The sequence below is a fragment of the Schistocerca serialis genome, chromosome 2 (genome assembly GCF_023864345.2).
Source record: "Schistocerca serialis cubense isolate TAMUIC-IGC-003099 chromosome 2, iqSchSeri2.2, whole genome shotgun sequence".
Lineage (NCBI taxonomy): Eukaryota > Metazoa > Arthropoda > Insecta > Orthoptera > Acrididae > Schistocerca > Schistocerca serialis.
The window spans coordinates 670,666,621-670,686,236 of record NC_064639.1 but is presented as its reverse complement, the minus strand read 5'-3'; the positions used below and the strand labels follow the sequence as shown (position 1 = coordinate 670,686,236).

The window sequence follows — 19,616 nt, the reverse complement described above, 5'->3', positions numbered from 1 at the left end:
GAGAATTGTCATGAGGAATCAAATGCGTGACAGTCACACAATGTCGGTTGCATGAAATCAGTCGAAATCTCTCGGCAGAGAGTCATACTTGGCATTAGAGACTGATTTCTAGGCATCTGTAAGCCCTCATTGTGCGCTCAGAACTGAAAAGAGCACCGTGACGCTATCTATCGGCCTACTAGAGACACTGTCCAACTACATATGAGCAAAACTTCATCGTTTTTTCACTGTAGTTTCTATTTCACGACTGATCGGACCTCAATAAACCAACACCACCCGTACATGCAACATACGATTTTACTTTTCTTAGTAAGTGTTCGTATGGTACAGAGTCAGGTGCTTTTCGAAAGTCAATTTAGGTTGTCACAATGAGACAAACTATATCCGAAATTTGGTGTATAATTCGTATGCCGAGGTTGATGATGTACATGAAATTAACGTATTTTGATCTATTAATGACCAATACAAATGTAGAATAAATTTAAGGACATTCTACTTAGTGCAAGAGACGCAACTAATTCGATAAAATTCCAGATTCGCCATCCAGATCGCCACCAGCAATGGAAGGTGAATCTCTCGTGCTGGCCAAACATGAGAAGAAAACAAAGATCCTAACGACCGTCGGCCGAAGATCTTCAGATGATTATCAGCTGGCAACAATTTAATATTTGCTAACTAGTTGACGAACCCTGCGTTGCCCGGGTATTTATTTTGACGAATTTCTATTAGAAACGAAACTATACACGTATTCCTGCAGTAGACCCGGTGTGAGATGGTCCTGGGGAGTATATGCTGGGTGCAGCTGCTCGCGTGTCTACAATACAATTTTGTAAACGTCTCGGTGCCAACGCGTCTTCATAGCTCTGTAGTCGGAATCTGATTTCGTTCTCAGCCATCTGCGCTTCGCAGTTGAAAGGTGTAAAAAGCGCCTGGTGTTTATGATTCCCTCGATTGACCCGACTCTAGAAATGTCTCAGTAGTAAAGAATAAGCCGGCCGCGGTGGCCGTGCGGTTCTAGGCGCTGCAGTCCGGAACCCTGGGACTGCTACAGTCGCAGGTTCGAATCTTGCCTCGGGCATGGTTGTGTGTGATGTCCTTAGGTTAGTTAGGTTTACGTAGTTCTAAGTTCTAGGTAACTGATGAACCTCAGACGTTAAGTCCCATAGTGCTCAGTGCCATTTGAACCATTTTTAAGTAAAGAATAAAGATATTAAAACTTCCCACATGACGGGATATTATTTCTTCCATCTCAGTGTTTATGACGTCATATCTGTTGAACCATGTCTCGTACAGTAATATGTTTATGTAGGCACATTCAGCTGCATATGAGTTTGCTGTGTGCGAAAGACGTTGCGAATAGAGTTAGTAGCAAGAAACAATAAATTCAAACGTCATGAATCAGTCTTTGTGACGTCACATCTCTTGATCTACGAGTCATACAATCATATAAATTTGTAGGTACATTTAGCGGCATATGTGGATATTGTCTGCAAAAAGGGTTGCAAATAGCGTTAGTAGCACTGAAGTAATAAATTTAAACGTAATACGTGATGCGTCAGCTCTTTACGCCTCTCATTGTTTATGGTCCGCATCTCGTGGTCGTGCGGTAGCGTTCTCGCTTCCCACGCCCGGGTTCCCGGGTTCGATTCCCGGCGGGGTCAGGGATTTTCTCTGCCTCGTGATGGCTGGGTGTTGTGTGATGTCCTTAGGTTAGTTAGATTTAAGAGTTCTAGGTTCTAGGGGACTGATGACCATAGATGTTAAGTCCCATAGTGCTCAGAGCCATTTGAGCCATTTGAACCATTGTTTATGACGTCATATCTCCTGAATTTTGATACTACGAGGCTCTTAGGCCAACAGCGATTGTTGGCGGACGGTAAGGGATGTACGTACCAAGTTCGGTTGAAACGGTTGTAGTAATTTAGGAGGAAATGTGGAACGTACATACACGCATACTCATAACACACACGCACAACTGCTCACCTAGCCACCCAGCCCCCCCCCCCCCACACACACACATATATTTTTGTAATATCTACTGATTTCATCTGCGTCTACAGTCATACTCTGCAAACCCCATTTGCATGCGCGTATGCAGCAGGAAGAATGATACCTTACATGCCTCTGCGCGCGCTGGTCATTAATGTGATCCTTTTGTCCCCAAGGCACCCACGGGAGAGATACGTAGGGGTTGTAGTATACTCTTAAGTTCTTCACCTAATGCTCCTTGTTGAAACATTTTAATCAGCACTTGGCGGAATGTTTGGTATCAATCTTCAAACGTATGTTACTTCAGGTCTTTCAGCATTTCCGTTAAGGACAAACAGGACAGGACAAAACAAATCTGTCCATATCCGTGCTGCCCTTCTTTGCTTACGTTCAATATCCTCTGTTAATCGAATTTGCTACGGTTCGCACACACTTGAGCAATGTCCTAGCGTGGATCGCACGAGTGTTGTGTAAGGAGTCTCCTTTGCACTTTGATTCATATTTCGTACGTGCAGTTAGTTTTATACGTCGCTCTGCACATCGGAACCTAATGATATGTAGTCTCACATGGCCCACTTAGCACCATCATAATTGTATAAAATGTGAAGAGCGTTTTAACGTCCAAAAGAAAACGAAGAAATGGCAGAGTTGGTGTCTTAATACACACACACAGGGTGATTCAAAAAGAAGGAACAGATTTCAGTTGTTTATTACAGACAAACTATAAAAGATAGAAATATATTGCGCGTGTCTCTGGATAGTGGAAGGTTCAAAGTTTTAACACAACTACGCTGTAGTTTGGTTGTACTGATATGGCGACTACGCCACAAAGAAATCATTTTGTGCGTTGAAATTTGCGCGAAGTTAATCCATGTTCATGTGCAATGCGCTTTCCTCCATCGATTCAGCAAGAAGCCGTCTCTGCACAAGCAGATTTATGACTGGAATACAAAATTCTTGGAGGTTGGTTGCATATGATAAGCGAAGAGCACGGGTCGGCCACACACACGTCTGATGAAAATGTCGAGATTATGAAAGATGCGTTCACACGGAGTCCTCGGAAGTCCGCAAGGCCGGCAGGCCAGGAACTTTGTCTTCCTGGAACAACAGTGTGGCGACGCCTGCATACGAAGCCTTAGAAGTTGCAGTTACTGGAGTAATTGCGTCCCATTAACCGAAGTAGAAGGTACGAATTTTGCATTTCAGTTCTCCAGGTTATGGTCAGAGGATACTTTTTCCGGACGAGTCGACGTTTCATCTATGTGATAATGTAGCACTCGATAATGTAGCGCCGTCGTCTACGGTGAAACAGACATTGAAATGAATATGTTTTGTGTCGTTTCTGTTCACAAAGCTCATGGATCGGTCGTTTTTTCAGAGGAAACTGTGACAGGAATGTAATAACTGGATAGGCTGCAAAACAAGTTGTTTCCTCAACTTCACGAAGATTCCAATGATTTATTTAAGCATGACGCCGCTTCGTTTGACTTATACCTTGAGGTGCGGCTTTATCTTAAAAACACCATACCACAACGTTGAACTGCACGAGATGGACAAAAAGATCTCATTCTTTTCTTTTGGCCTCCAAGTTTACCAGACCTCACATCCCGTGATTTTTTTGTGTGGGAGTACGTAAAAGACGGAGTCTTGCTCGCACCTATGGCAGCTATTCTACAACAGCTGCGAAGCTGAATTGTTGAAGATGTCGATTCAGTAAACAGGGACCTATTGAATCGTGTTGTAATGAAACTGCTTACGGTGAGATAAATGTATTAACCTATCTTGGATCAGCTGAGGTGAAGTCACCGTACCGAAGACGTAAAAGCCAAACATCCCCTACGACATAGATACGCGAAAATTATTAAATGTCAATGTTTATAAACATTTAATGTAATTAAAGCCGGCCGTTGTGGCCAAGCGGTTCTAGGCGCTTCAGTCCGGAACCGCGCGACTGCTACGGTCGCAGGTTCGAATCCTGCCTCGGGCATGGACGTGTGTGATGTCCTTAGGTTAGTTAGGTTTAACTAGTTCTAAGTTCTAGGGGACTGATGACCTCAGATGTTAGGTCCCATAATGCTCAGAGCCATTTGAACCATTTTGTAATTACAACGATGAGTAAGAACTTCTCAGAAAAGATGGCCAGTTAATTGTATTTTATTTGTGCATGTATGTTTCAAAGATTGTTTTGTATCAGTAGATCGATATATGATAGTAATTTCTTTGCTACATGTTGTTAGATACAAATCTTTGTTCTTTTGTGCAGTCGGTTGTACGTTTTGAAGTGCGAGGATGGAGAACGAGTTATGTGTTTTATTGATTTGTATTGTGAAGTGAAATAAATGAAAATATATATGTAACTCTGCAGAAAATCCACCAGATTTCACATTGTTTTTGAAGCATCAAGCCTATCATCCTCTAGAAGATTATACAGAGATAAACCACAGAGAGCAAATGCATAACGAGCCATCAATACACAACAAAAAGAGCAACAAAAAAGATGAGTATTTTAAGTATTAACAGAACTAGCTATTTGAATTTGACTGTCCCTGTCATTCACCGCAGTGTGTCACTATCTAAGCCGGACAAGTGCTGTGAAAATGTGACCAGCCGTCCAAATTAGTAACTTACTCCAAACATCAATAAATCAACTTTTGGCAGCAAGAGGGTGGTACGGTCAGAATAGTGAGTGGAATGAAGCGGACTATCGTGTTGTTACTCGGTGCTCATGTTGAGTGTGTGGTGTGGTGTCTGTGCAAACATAAGACTTTGAACCTTCCTCTATCCAGTGACATGTGCAGTGTGTTTTTATCTCCTATAGTTTGTGATAAACAGCTGAAATCTTTTTTTCCGTATTTTAATCACCCTGTACATTGGCAGGGCAACACGTGTTTGCTGCGGCTAGAGACGGCCAGCGCCTGCGGTGTGGGTGTATTGGTGACTGCCGTACCGTTGCTATAACACGAGCCGGGCAGTGAAAGTGAGCTCCGGGCCCGACTCTGAAACTCTGCCCCTTATGCCGTCAGTAATTGGCTGCCGCTGCAGGCGCGCCCAGTCGGCCTGCACTAACTGCGCCCCTTGTTCTGCGCGCGCCGCCGTCGCTGAATGGAACACTTTCACCGTGCAGCAGCGCTCACTCAAATGCGGCGCGCCAGTCAAACACCACGACAGCGTCGGGCAGGGGGCGCTCCTAGTCATTCCACACACACACCTCGTACAGACTCTGTGCTTTTATATCTTGCGATACATTGCGACTTTCCGGTGTCTAGCCGCAAGACTCAACTTACTGCCTAGCCTTTCTTCACTTACTTATTTACTCCTCCAGGAATGACATACTAGCCACTCCCGAACTCAATTTTCCTGACATCTCTTAATCAGTCGACTCTTCTGGTAGGTTTGCATTTAACAGCAAACTACACAGTTCTATTGTTTTCCATTCTAAAAAAGTGGTTCCCCCTGTTTCTCTGTTTTGGGAAATTCTGTCATTCAACAAGAATATACGAGGAGCGTTCAATAAGTACTGCGACACCGTTTTTTTTTTTTCCTCGGCCAATTTTGGTGGAAAAAAAATGCGGAATTTGTTGTGGGACATCGTTGAAATTTCCTGCTTCGGTGTCTATAGTACACTACGGGGCATTAAAATTGTTACAGCACGATGGTGACGTGCTACAGACGCGAAATTTAACCGACAGGAAGAAGATGCTGTGATATGCAAATGATTAGCTTTTCAGAGCATTCACATAAGGTTGGCACCGGTGGTGACACCTACAACGTGCTGACATGAGGAAAGTTTCCAACCAATTTCTCATACACAAACAGCAGTTGACCGGTGTTGCTGGGTGAAACGTTGTTGTGATGCCTCGTGTAAGGAGGAGAAATGCGTATCACCACGTTTCTGACTTTGTTTAAGGTCGGATTGTTGCCTATCGCGATTGAAGTCTATCGTATCGCGACATCGCTGCTCGCGTTGCTCGAGAACCAATGACTGTTAACAGAATATGGAATCTGTGGGTTCAGGAGAGGAATACGGAACCCCGTGATGGATCCCAACGGCCTGGTATCACTAACAGTCGAGATGACAGGCATCTTATCCGCATGGCTGTAATGGATCGTGCAGCCACGTCTCGATCCCTGAGTCAACAGATAGGGACGTTTGCAAGACAACAACCATGTGCACGAGCAGTTCGACGACGTTTGCAATAGCATGGACTATCAGCTCGGAGACCATGGCTACAGTTACCCTTGACGCTGCATCACGGACAGGAGGACAGGAGGACCTGCGATGGTGTACTTAACGACGAACCTGGGTACACGAATGGCAAAACGTCATTTTTTCGGATGAATCCATGTCCTGTTTACAGCATCATGATGGTCTCTCGGTGTTTCGCGACATCGCGGTGAACGCACATTGGAAGCGTGTACTCGTCATCGCCATACTGGCGTATCACCCGGCGTGATGGTATGGGGTGCCATTGGTTACACGTCTCGGTCACCTCTTGTTCGCATTGACGGCACTTTGTACAGTGGACGTTACATTTCAGATGTGTTACGACCCGTCACTCTACCCGTCATTCGATCCCTGGGAAACCATACATTTCTACAGGATAATGCATGACCGCATGTTGCAGGTCCTGTACGGGCCTTTCTGGATACAGAAAATGTTCGACTACTGCCCTAGCCGGCACATTCTCCAGATTTCTCACCAACTGAAAACGTCTGGTCAATGGTGGCCGAGCAACTGGCTCGTCACAATACGCCAGTCACTACTCTTGATGAACTGTGGTATCATGTTGAAGCTGCATGGGCAGCTGTACCTGTACACGCCATCCAAGCTCTGATTGACTCAACGCCCAGGCGTATCAAGGCCGTTATTACGGCCAGAGTTGGTTGTTCTGGGTACTGATTTCTCAGAATCTATGCAGCCATATTGCGTGAAGATGTAATCACATATCAGTTCTAGTATAATATATTTGTCCAATGAATACCCGTTTATCATCTGCATTTCTTCTTGTTGTAGCAATTTTAATGGCCAGTAGCGTATCATCAAGTTCCGATAGGTGGCGGCGTTATACATAGCCTACATAATGGCGTTTGTAACGGAGGTGCGTCCCAAGCAGACAGCTGTAACTGAGTTTCTTTTGGCAGAAAATCAGAGCGCGGCAGATATTTGTAGTCACTTGCGGAATGTCTACGAAGACGTGGCAGTGAACAAAAGCACGGTGAGTCGTTGGGCGAGGCGTCTGTCATCATCGCTTCAAGGTCGCGCAAACCTGTCCTATCTCCCGCGCGCAGGCCGGCCGCACAAAGCTGTGACTCCTGCAATGTTGGAACGTGTGGACACTCGCATTCGAAGTGAGCGACGGATCATAGACACCTAGCTGCGTAAATGAATCTCTGTTGGTAGTGCTGACTCATTCATTCACCAGATCGGGTACACAAAGATGTGTGCGAGCTAGTTTCCTAGTCGCGTAACAGAAGCTCGTAAGGAGCAACGAATCACTCTCTGTGCATCAAGATGTTGATGGTGAGTTTTTTTTTTTTTTTTTTTTTTTGGGGGGGGGGGGGGGTTCAAATGGTTCAAATGGCCCTGAGCACTATGGGTCATCAGCCCCCTAGAACTTAGAACTACTTAAACCTAATTAACCTAAAGACATCACACACATCCATGCCTGAGGCAGGATTCGAACCTGCGACCGTAGCGGTCGCGCGGTTCCAGACTGAAGCGCTTAGAACCGCTCGGCCACACTGGCCGGCGGTGGCGGGGGGGGGGGGGGGGGAGACGAAAGGAAAGGAAAATCCATGGGGAGGCACAACATGGCGGCGACCTTCTGGGCCTCTAAATGGGTTATTTTGTTTGATGGATTCTCTCATGATGCAACCCTTAGGAAATAGAAGGAACGACTTCAGCGTTTTCGTTGTCCTTGAATGTTCACCAAATTGTTCAGCCTTCGTCACCTTCCACATTTTACATCAATGCGATTCAGAATTGCTATAGTGATTGCAAACAGATACAACTATTTAACGCTTAAAGATAGATTAATAAGAATTACAGATAACGTAAAAATAGGTTAAGTAGGCGTTCTATATTAATCCTCTTAGCAACACGTTCAACGTCTAACCGACGATCCCTTTCACAGTACACAATCTGAAACAAATCAGTAACTGACACGAGCGAATTGGAAACAGCCATTTTCAGTTCTGGACCTGCTTTCCTGAAAGGAGGCCCGAAGACAAAAAACGATGTCCTTCACTTAATGCCGTAAAAGACATCCATGACTGTCAGGTCCAGAGATGTAAGTGACCAAGGACAGGACTCAGCGTGGTCGCGTTTACTGAAGTCTTTAGTAACGCCTCCCCAACTCACAACCAATATGTCGCCTTCCAACCTGACCAATGTCTCGGGATGTACTGCATTTCAGTCTCCTACCACGCTCTTCGGCCCCACCCCAAAAAAAATGAAGGCCCGAGAACATATTTTCAGTGCTTCGTTACCTTACTGCTTGCGCATCCATGAAGTCACACGGCCGGCCGCTGTGGAAGAGCGGTTCTAGGCGCTTCAGCCCGGAACCGCGCTGCTGCTACGGTCGCAGGTTCGAATCCTGCCTCGGGCATGGATGCGTGTGATGTCCTTACGTTAGTAAGGTTTAAGTAGTTCTAAGTATAGGGGACTGATGACCTCAGATGTCAGAGCCATTTGAACCATTTTTTTTTTTTGAAGTCACTTTCCACAACGGCATTACGTCAAAGGACAAAACCAACATTTAGCAGCGACACCTCCTGCTACCCTCATTCTCATGTCCAGTACAACCGATCCATCGTTTTGGAAGTTAATGATTTAAAAATGTCCGAACATCCATACCACAGTTTCGGTTGCTCCAATTTCCTGAAAGTTGTATTCCATTGGCTCTGTATCAAGCTGTAGCGTCAGCTATTGCTCAAGCATGTCCAGGTAAATGATTATTGTAACGTTTACTATTATCTCAGTGAGGAAAACTGGACCGTTCAATTTTTATGCCTACATTGTGCAGAACACTTTAATTATATTTCGGGTAGTCATCAAGATGTTCGCTTACACGATGAAAATTTTGAAATTTATTGTACATTCTCATCAAATCTCTCCTATGTATCGCTATGCATTAAAGAATTACAACGTTTGTGTTCGCTGTATTCATTCTGAATTGCTCCGTACGTTACGGGTGGCTCGTGAGACAACAACGTGTACCGGATTTCTTGCCATTGAGATTCCGACTGGTGTTAGGTTCCTCACTTCTGTAAGACACAATGAGTCTGTTGTGCTTCATCGCCATATCGTTAGCCGAAGATTGATTTCTCTAAGCAGAAGCAATTTTTTCTCCCTTTTTAAGAGTGAGTTGCTGAAAGAGCACCATGACTAGTACTTTTTGTTTTTGGCTAAACGACAGAGGATTTTTTCTGTACGCCAGCAGAAATTTTTCCGGACAATAGGACGTAAACCGTTTTAAGAATAGGCCCTAGTAAGAGGGAGCACAAACCAGAGATATGAAATAGTGGGAGAAGGCAGAAAACCAATGCATTGTGGCATCAAATCAGTCTGTAAGCACAATTCTGATTCGTCAAAAAGTCAATGCCAAAACAACGTTCCGGTGTTGTTCTGGCCTCGGAAAACGGAATAGTTGTCACGAAAGATTCACGGTGTGAAGTGGGAAAGATTCGCAAGTTGCATGTGACGAGTGGAAGTGGTATTTCTTTTTGCAGCTGTGCTTTTTTAAAGAGTGTTGTACTGACCTGGCATAGACTTTTGTTAATCTTTGGCAGCAGCTCTACATTATGATGTAATGTTAATAACAAAGAACTAACTTGGCTACCTCTGTATGAAAGCAAATAAGCTGCATAATTTGCAAGGTAGCTCAAGAGTTCGGTTTTGTGTGTCTCTTTCTCATATTTTGTTCCATTCTGAGACATAACTCCTCCAAGATTCAAGAACCTTGGAATGAGCAGGAAGGGATGTTCAGTGTTAGCTGCTATATTCCGATCGGACACAACCTGTGACAGTTAACTCTGCACGGTTGCTTCGTTCGTCCTCCACAACGACGTATCACTTAAAGCGATTTTGTTTACGTTTCTGTGGCAACGCCTCAGTGTTGCCGCAACTATAGGCGACTGCAGATCTCAGTCAAAACTGACTGCAGCCTATTGCACAATGCGTTTGAAAACAGGCAACAACGCAGGATGCAAAATGCGTGGTTCAAAATGATTCAAATGGCTCTGCGCACTATGGGACTTAACATCTGTGTCATCAGTCCCCTAGAACTTAGAACTACTTAAACCTAAGCAACCTAAGGACATCACACACATCCATGCCCGAGGCAGGATTCGAATCTGCGACCGTAGCGGTCACGCGGTTCCAAACTGAAGCTCCTAGAACCGCACGGCCACACCGGCCGGCGCAAAATGCGTGGAATCGCGCTCTGTTCAAAGACCGGGAGCTGACCGTCTGGGTAAGTAATGTGCATAAGTAGACGAAAAGACCAGAAATCGCTTGAGTGGACAGCCGACTATCGGTCACTGAAATCAGCTGCAATCGCCAAGCGATTTAAGACTGAATGCCAACTTGAATTTAGGTATCGAGAAGACAGGTACCGGACTAAGTTTCATCGGACATCTTCTATCGCATTTTCACTCACTTGCGAAAAGGGTCACGCGATCATTGTCCATCGGTTTGTGACCCCTGCAAAATTGAATCAATGGAAAATACTGATGACAGCTTTGCATTTTATCATGGGTTTTTTAAGCTACTAAGAGAATACCTTATCAAAATCCGTGAGCTCTCAAAGGTGTTCCAAGCGCTGGCCTGAACATATTTTGAGAAACCAATGAAAACCTAAATGATGGTTGCTAGTGAGTGTTTGAGGCGCAGTCCTCTTGAATGAGTCATCTAGAATGAATCATGTGGTTTAACTTAAGTGCTACTTTTTTTTAGTTCTTCGATATATATGAACCGGTGAGGTGTTGTGGTTTTCCGACAAACCAATGGTTTGATGAATGTCTTAAGAGACGACCAGTGACATTGTAAATGTTCTCCAACGATTTATTTCTTATCTGCTAAAATGAAACATATGAAACTCCGTGCAATCAATGTTGTTACCACATAACAACTATGAATACACTCCTCTGTCGAATAACAACGTCTTATTCGGATCTCATGTTGCAATTCAACAAGCTATTCTGTTGTATTTTCCTTAGACACAGAGGAATGTGTGAAATTGCTGGTGGTTTCAGAGTAAACATTTCTATAGTTTCCGGTTAAGGTAACGTTAAATCTTGTTCCAAAAACGACGACGACGTGAAACGAGGCAAATATTCTGCTACCAGTCACCTGTTGTCGAGGAAATTTCGCAATAGTCAGGCATACCGCCAGTCTTCTAACGGCTCGTACATTAGCAAGTCAGAAGAATTTTCAGAACAGTATGAAGAATGCAGAATAGTATGACATATTGGGCCATAGAAAGACAGACAACAAACGGCAATGGGCAAAAGGGTATAACATGACATTCGTCGACTATAAACGTTTAATTTACTAATGTTGCAATTCTCTCGTATTTTTTATAGATGAAGATATTAAAACGTAACATAACTATGAAAAACAGATTTCTCACTTCTCTTTTCAGAATTAATCGGCCAATTGACTACATGATCATTAGCGACGGAAGGCTGTTCCACAGATTTCTTTTCTTAACGTTACGCTTATTGTCTTTTAGGAGACTGTATGTTTCAAGTAAAACATTTAAGAAGGTGCTCGCTGCCCATTACAGCTGGTTTCTTTGTTTTCTTGCAGGGTTTGTGATTGGCCGGTGATGTTCCTGAGCGTCCAGTCGCTGAAGCCCGCCTGAAGAAACAGCAGGTAGGCCTATGTCAGTCTGCACACGTTGTTTGTGTATGCAATAGACCTCTGCTGTCTAAGAGACAACAACCGTCCTGCTATTTATCGTTACATGTTCTAAAATAGGCTCAGCAATCTGCACAAGGAAGTATATTTTAGCATCTTCTTCCTCATGGTGTTGGAATGGAGTGACATCTTGACTGTATCTTTAACGGATACGATGAATTTGCCAGTTTGTGTTGCGTCAGTCACCATTATAATTCTTTATAGTTTTATTTTTGTTTATTAGATGTACAGCACTGTTGCAGGGCATTTTTCCTTGGAAACTGGCCTTAAATTAAACATTTAATTGTGCGACGATTGTTTTAGTTGTGGATGTGACAATCGCCGCACAAATTTGGGTTATCTGATGATGATCGTATGGCGTTATTGGCCGGGAGATCTGTCGCTTTCAGGACTTTTGTATATGGCGACACTTCGGCGACTTGATGAGGATAGCATAAACACCCACTCGAGCAAAGAAAATCTCCAGCACTTCCTGGAATCGACCCCGGGATCTTGGGCTCTAACGGTGGCGACGCTAACCATTAGAGCACGTACTGAGGGTTACCTGATAATGTAAGTGATTGTCCCAAATGATATAGGCCACCCATCCAGTAAGGAAACGGCAGCAAAACTGGTGCATGATTTAGTACAATAATTTAGCGTTCAGTAGCTGTACTTCAAGTAGAAGTGGAGACTAATATTTCATCTGCTCTCCATATGTCGTATAGTGGCGCTGCCAGCTTGAGTGACTTACGCACACTTAAAATACGAAGAAAGATATGTCAGTAATAAATGTAGTTTGCTTTCACAAGTAAACGTTCGACCACGCGAGTGTTGTAATGGGTTTATTTTCGTTGTAGGTGAAGAGCGAATGTTAACTTTGATTAAACGATGGTTCAAATGGCTCTGAGCACTATGGGACTTAACATCTGTGGTCATCAGTCCCCTAGAACTTAGAACTAATTAAACCTAACTAACCTAAGGACATCACACACTTGATTAAACTATTACGTTAGGAACCAGTGTGTAGACCTGTAAGAACAAGTGTTTCACATCCATCTACTGAAATAGTCGACCGGTCCTTTATTCCAAAAGATACATCTCTCCATTTATGACTTCTGGATAGAGACCGGGGGTTGATACAGAAAACTATTTCCCAACGTTTCGTCTCAGACTGTCATAGGTAAATGGGCAACTGTCTCAGGAGCTATTTTTTTGTTTACAGTTATTTCAGATCCCTGGACCCAAATGGACGGGGAGGGAGGGGGAGGGGGGTTCCAGCGGTATAATATTCCGCCTTTTAGCCAATGGAATTTTAAAAAGTACAACAAGAATGAGGAAAAAACCTTAGAGCTGTTCCTCTATTTTAAATTAAAATTCAAAGTCAGAAGCTATATATATATATATATATATATATATATATATAACTGGAGGAAAGGCGTGCGATTGCATGGAAAGAGCAGTCTTGATGTGGAGTGGGATAGGTGGAGAAGAATTGAAGTTGATAGGAGGAATAAATATCGGAGCGGATCTCTTTGTGTGGGAGAGGGAGTTGTTGAAGTTCCTTTGGGATCGGATACGGAGCGTGTATAGGTGTAGAACTGTGGGATGTGTTTATAAAGGCGCGAGCGCCTTCCGAATTGATAGAGCTGTATAGAGGACACCACCTAACGCTACGTGAAACCGACTGCGTGATTACCTCTGCTGGCGCTGTCGCTCTCTATTAAAAGTAATCGATCGTCATTTTGTTGGCCCAAAGTCAGCATCCATATTTTATATAACTTACCACCTTCATCTGTTCTGTTAAATTCGATATAGTATGTGTAAATATGTGGGTGTTGTGTGCTGTCCTTAGGTTAGGTTAGGTTTAATTAGTTCTAAGTTCTAGGGGACTGATGACCATAGATGTTAAGTCCCATAGTGCTCAGAGCCATTTGAACCATTTTTTTGTGAAAATGTGTATGGTCTCTCACTAAATACGGGCATTATTAAGAATTGTCTTGCCATAACACTAGTTTCACTGAATTATATTTTGCGGTTTCCATCTCGGAAAGCATGTTTTCTACTGCCGATTTATCGGTTTGTCCCAGGCGACAGTTCCTTTTGTGTTCGGAAATGTGGTTAGAATGTGGAAGCTACTTTCCGACGTCATTAAACAGTTTCATAGAGGATAATTCAGTTGTCCCTACCACTCTCGTTTTATGCAGTCAGCAATGTTACAGCTGGAGTTCCTAAAACAAGCGCCAGATTTTCAAATTCTCTCGCTTGCTACGTTCAAATTATTAGTCCTACAGAAAAAAGATGAGCGGTACCTTTTTATAGGAAATTTTGTACTTGCTTAGGTTTCCGCTGGTGGTCTTCATTTTCGAGTTATTCAAGAAATAGGTACAAAAGTGATCTTCAAAAATATCTCCACTCCACACTCATCTCTCACCAGTCAGGACTTCTAGTACGTTGTTTGTGGTACTCCCTCCTACCACTGTACAAAAATTTCCGACTGCACGAACTATTCCCGACATTCGAGCTTTATTGTTCTCTGTTGACTCGGCTGTTACGCCACCAACATAGACGACTACTTTGATAGCATTATTATCTGAAACATGCCCGTGACAGTAATGAACGAAAAACGACTTGTAAGCGTTACTCTAAAACTAATTACGTTGACAGTTCGATCCAAACCTAAACTTTACAAGCACAGTAGTTTCGTAGTCAGAAGGCCTGACGAACACAGCGATTTTGTTTATTTTTTGCTGTTAAAATTCAGAAAACTGTTAGGGAAAAATTACACAAACGTCATTTTTACAATTTGTAAGTGCTCCAATGAGCTGGCGGCCTAATAATGTCAGGCGATGAGGGCCAAAAATGGCGAATGCGGGAAACGATTCGTGCAGTCGCAAATATTTATACAGTGGTAAGAGGGAGTGCCATGAACAATATATTAGAAATTGGAGTGTAGGATTGGGGTATGTTTTTCTTGAATAACTCGAAAACCGTGCCCTCCAGCGAAAACTTATGCCAATACAGAACGTAATGAAATTAAATTTCCTACAAAAAGCTCCTGCTCATTCTTTTTCCTAAATTAATAGTTTGCGCGTAGCGAGCGAGCGAGCGAGCGAGGCCAGCTATAATATTTCGGGTTGCATAAAATGACAGCGGTAGTGGCAGCTGAATCACCCTGCCTGTCAGTCCGGAAGCTTTAATTGAAATAAACACACTACACGCTGTATGAAGTCAAACCTCTGTTAAAGGGCATACTGAGAAGAAGTTGTTAATTCACCGAGAGGATATGTTCATAGTCTCACTTTCCCTCTACTCTAGTAAGCTCTCGCACTAAGTGTTATTCTGTACAATTATGCCACTAGATGTTAAGAATCTATGAATCTCTAGGAAGTTGTAGTCATTGCTATAGTCACTGCTACACGATACCAATTACAGCTACAAACACCCAATTCACACCTATCCACAAAGTTCCCTGTCCTGCGGCTGCAGCTATCTTAAGCTCTTTGGAATAACGGTTTCATATCTACATCTATATTAACACGAATACTATGCAAATCACATTTAAGTGCCTTGCAGGGTGATCATCGAACCACTTTCACAATTCTCTATTATTTCAATCTTGTATAGCGCGCGGAAACAACGAACACCTATATGTTTCCGTACAAACTCTGATATCCCCTATAATTATCGTGGTGATTGTTTCTCCCTATGTAGGTCGGTGTGAACAAAATATTTTCACATTCGGAGGAGAAAGTCGGTGATGGGAATTTCGTGAGAAGATTCCATCGCAAAGAAAAACGCCTTTGTTTTAATGATGTCCAGCCAAATCTTGTATCATTTCAGTGACACTCTCTCGTATTTTTCGTAATAATAAAAAACGTGTTGCTCTTCTTTGAACTTTTTCGATGTACTCCGTCAGTCCTATCTGGCAAGGATCTCACACCGCGCAGCAGTATTCTAGAAGAGGACGGACAAGCGTAGTGTAGGCATTCTCCTTAGTAGATCTGTTACATTTTCTAAGTGTCCTGCCAATAAAAGCGGTCTTTGATTAGCCTTCCCCAAAACATTTTCTGTCTATTCCTTCCAATTTAAGGTGTTCGTAATTGTAGTTCCTAGGTATTTAGGTGAATTTACGGCCTTTAGATTTGACTGATTTATCGTGTGACAGAAGTTTAACGAATTCCTTCTAGCACGACCTCACACTTTTCGTTATTTAGTGTCACCTGCCAATTTTCGCACCATTCAGATGTCTTTTCTAAATCGTTTTGCAATTTTTTTATCTTTTGATGACTATTAGACGATAAACGGCAGCGTCATCTGCAAACAACCTAAGACGGCTGCCCAGATTGTCTCCCAAATCGCTTATATAGATAAGAAACAGCAAAGGGGTCTATAACACTACCTTGGGGAACGCCAGAAATCACTTCTGTTTTACTCGATGACTTTCCGTCAGTTACTACGAACTGTGACCTCTCTGACAGGAAGTCACAAATCCTGTCACATAACTGAAACGATATTCCATAAGCACGCCAGTTCACTACATGCCGCTTGTGTGGTACAGTGTCAAAAGCCTTCGGGAAATTCAGAAATACGGAATCGATCTGAAATCCCCTATCAGTAGCACTCACAATTCATGCGAATAAAGAGCTAGTTGTGTTTCACAAGAACGATGTTTTATAAACCCATGTTAAGTGTGCGTCAATAGACCGTTTTCTTCGAGGTAGTCCATAATGTTTGAACACAATATATGTTCTAGAATCCTGCTGCATATCGACCTTAATGACATGGGCCTGTAATTAACTGGATAACTCCTACTACCTTTCTTGTATATTGGTGTGACCTGTGCAACTTTCCAGTCTTTCGGTACGGATCTTTCGTCGAGCGAACGGTTGTATATGATTGTTAAGTATGGAGCTAATGAATCAGCATACTCTGAAAGGAACCTAATTGGTATGCAGTCTGGACCAGAAGACTTGCTTTTATTAAGTGGTTTGAGTTGCTTCACTACTCCGAGGTTATTTACTTCTACGTTACTCATGTTGGCAGCTGTTCTCGATTCGAAATCTGGAATATTTACTTCGTCTTCTGTTGTGAAGGCATTTCGGTAGGGTGTGTTTAGTAACTCTGCTTTGGCAGCACGGTTTTCGATAGTATCTCCATTACTATCGCGCAGAGGAGGCATTGATTGTTTCTTGCCGCTAACATACTTCACATACGACCAGGATGTCTTTGGTTTTTCTGCCAGGTTTCGAGACCATGTTTCGTTGTAGAAACTCTTATAGGCACCTCGCATTGAAGTCCGCTGTAAATTTAGAGCTTCTGTAAATGATAGTAAATCTTGGGGATTTTGCGTCTGTTTAAATTTGTCATGTTTGTTTCGTTGTTTCTGCAACAGTGTTCTCACCCGTTTTGTGTACCAAGGAGGATCACCTTCGTCGTTTGCTAATTTATTTGGTACAAATCTCTCAATTGCACCCGATACTATTTCTCTGAATTCAAGCCACATGTGGTCTACGCTTATATTATTAATTTGGAAGGAGTGGAGATTGTGTCTGAGGTAGACGTCAACAGAATTTTTATCTGCTTTTTTGAATAGGTATATTTTTTGTATAGGTTTGGAGAATTTGGGGTTTACAATGTTCAGTCTCTCTACGACAACCCTGTGTTCACTATTCCCTGTATCCGTTTTGATGCTGATTATTAACTCAGAATTATTTGTTGCTAAGAGGTCAAGTGTGTTTTCATAACCGTTTACTATTTGCTTGTGATCATGAACTAACAGCTCGAAATAATTTTCGGAGAATGCGTTTGGCACAATTTCGGATGATGTTTTATGCTTACCTCCGGAATTAAACATATATTTTCGCCAACATATCGAGGATAAATTAAGGTCGCCACCAACTACCATCGTATGAGTCGGGTACGTGTTTGCAATCAAACTCAAGTTTTCTTTGAACCTATCAGCAAATGTATCATCTGGAGGTTGGTAAAAGGCTCCAGTTATTATTTTATTCCGGTTGCCAACAGTGACCTCTGCCCATGCTAGCTCACAGGAAATACCTACTTCAATTACGCGACAAGATAAACTACTTCTAACAGCAACAAACACGCCAACGCCAACCGTGTTTAGCCTATCCTTTCGGAACACCGTTAGGTTCTTCTCAAAAATTTCAGCTGAGCTTATCTCCGGCTTTAGCCAGCTTTCAGTGCCTATAACGATTTGAGCATCAGTGCCTTTTATTAGCATTCCAAAGCTCCCTCTTCAGCTTCGAATGGCTTCGTGCAGTGTTGCCAAAGCTTCGCTATGGTCCTCTATCTCTTTGTCACACTGACACACCCAGCACTGTATCACGATGATTAGGGGGCTAGAGCAGTCATCTGGATTGTCCTGACTCGGCTGCAACCTGTCCGCTTCTCGGTTAGGCGGGCTTCTTGAAGGGGTGTGAGCAGTTGCGGACACCAGTCGGCGCTGACCTTAATCGTGGTCAAAATGTCGTGCAAGCTATTGAATCTGATTTTTCACTTGCTCCACTATCGCCAGTCTTCGAGTACTACAACGTCCATTTCTCCTACTGTGGTATACACCACTTCTAACAAACACCGAACAACGCGCTCCAGTACGCGGCCGCCAAATACATCGCTGGCCGCACTTCTCTGGGCGGCCCGCTGCTTCCATCGCTGGCCGTCTTCACACGCACGCTCCCTTACGTGGCCGAGAAATACATCGCTGGCCGCACTTCTCCGGGCGGCTCGCGGCTACCATCGCTGGCCGCCTTCGCGCGCGCGCGTTTGTCAGCACACAGCAATTGGCTACGCCAGGAAACATTGCGATTGGTTTTCTCTGGAAAACAGCGACCCCAGCCGACGGCTCCATCAACTAGCAAGCCTTATATAAACCCGGCCGCCGCCGCAAACGACAGTTCTCATCGGGAAGTGCAGTACGCCGTGTTCCATCTGCTTGTGGATGACTCGCCGCACCACTCGAGGTTACCTGGCTGCTCGGCGGAAAATCTTGCGACTTCACTTGGAGAGACTGGACTTCACTGGCCTTGGGAATAATTACGGGACGTGCACCACACCATGCACATTCGGACATTGGCATAACCAAACTTTAATTCTGCATACTTCTGAGTGTGAGCCTGGGTAGACTCACGGCTAACATAATTGTTAAAAAGTGATTTGTGATTCAATAAACCAGACTGAAGAGGTTATTGTGTTATTCCTGGTTATAACACCTACGAATTTCGTTTCCTCACAATGAGGCAGTTTGCTGCTTCGTTGGTCGTCTTTCAAACTTTTTTGACCACACTGGAAGTGTGTTCAACACCAAACCACCCTGGAAAATGATGGTTGTAGCGTTATTCTCCTCTAAATGCTTAAAGCCACTTCACTAGTTGGGTGCGTTTTTTGGTTTGGGTCTTCAAATGGTTCAAATGGCTCTAAGCACTATGGGACTTAACATCTGAGGTCATCAGTCCCGTAGACTTAGAATTACTTAAACCTAACTAACCTAAGGACATCAAATACATCCATGCCCGAGGCAGGATTCGAACCTGCGACCGGAGCAGCAGCACGGTTCCGGACTGGAGCACCTAGAACCGCTCGGCAACAACGGCCGGCGTTTGGGTCTTCCATCGGCGTGTTATTGTCTAGTGGCATGGGGATTTCAGACTCATACCTGCGAACAAACAAAAAATTAATTACAGAACTTTAGTTTTTCGAGACA

The 19,616-nt window shown here is 43.5% G+C and overlaps 1 protein-coding gene across 1 annotated transcript in view; it reads left to right on the top strand.

Annotated features, from left to right (window-relative positions):
* Positions 1-19,616, top strand: part of LOC126456318 (uncharacterized) — a 1,428,646-nt gene that overhangs the window by 201,119 nt on the left and 1,207,911 nt on the right. Inside the window, exon 3 of the mRNA XM_050092069.1 lies at positions 11,801-11,866. The gene's annotated coding sequence lies outside the window, so the exon portion shown is untranslated. The remainder of the gene's footprint in view (positions 1-11,800; positions 11,867-19,616) is intronic.